The 843-nt window shown below is 43.3% G+C and overlaps 1 non-coding gene across 1 annotated transcript; it reads right to left on the minus strand.

The window, feature by feature from the left end:
• Positions 1-322: 322 nt before the first annotated feature.
• On the minus strand, positions 323-429 carry LOC120069402 (small nucleolar RNA R71). The gene has a single exon (XR_005479523.1). It is a non-coding gene; the product is annotated as a small nucleolar RNA R71 (small nucleolar RNA).
• Positions 430-843: the final 414 nt, after the last annotated feature.

Below are 843 nucleotides of genomic sequence, written 5' to 3' on the forward strand. Positions count from 1 at the left end.
CCCAGGAATCATGAGGCCAGCGCTGGACGGATCGAGGTTTGAAATGAAATTGGTTATGTTGCAGATGATTCAAATGGCCAGACAGTTTGGTAGAAGGCATGGCGAGGATCCGCACGCCCATCTCCAGAGTTTTATTGAAATCTGCAACACTTATGTGTTCCCTAACATTTCCGCTAAGGAGGTTCGATTAACATTGTTTCCATTTTCATTGTGTGACCAGGCACAAAAATGGGCTTATTCTCTCGAACCAAGGGAGATTACATCACGGGAACAAGTAGTGGAAAAGTTCATGAAGAAATACTTCCCTCCAACGGAGAATGCAAGAATAAGGAAGTTAATTACGAATTTTGAACAGGAAATTGACGAATCGCTCAGTGACGCATGGGCGAGGTATAAGAGGCTAGTAAGAGATTGTCCGCATAACGGCTTACCAGATTAGTTACAGATGGAGATTTTCTACCACGGACTAGACCCTGTATCGCAGACGGCTGCCAATGCGACAACAGCTGAAGGTCTGCTAGATAAAACATATGAGGAGGCGAAAAATATACTTGATCGCATTTCCAAAAATCACGAGCACTAGAGAGAAAGCGATCAAAGATTAAGAATTAAAGATTGTGATGCGAACAATGGGGCCATCGTATCCCTACAAACCTAAATGAAGGCAATGATGAGTTTGATACAAGGCATCACAATCAAAACATGGGAACACAAAAAGGGCAGGTCAGCGCAATTGCTCAAACGACCATGAGTTGTGTCATCTGTGGAGAAGCGTATTCGATGGAAGAATGCCCAAGGAATCCGCAATCAGTATGCTTCATAAAGAATAACCCTTTCTCTGAT

This window comes from Benincasa hispida, chromosome 12, assembly GCF_027475165.1.
Source record: "Benincasa hispida cultivar pf3 chromosome 12, pf3_genome.v1.1, whole genome shotgun sequence".
NCBI classification, from domain to species: domain Eukaryota; kingdom Viridiplantae; phylum Streptophyta; class Magnoliopsida; order Cucurbitales; family Cucurbitaceae; genus Benincasa; species Benincasa hispida.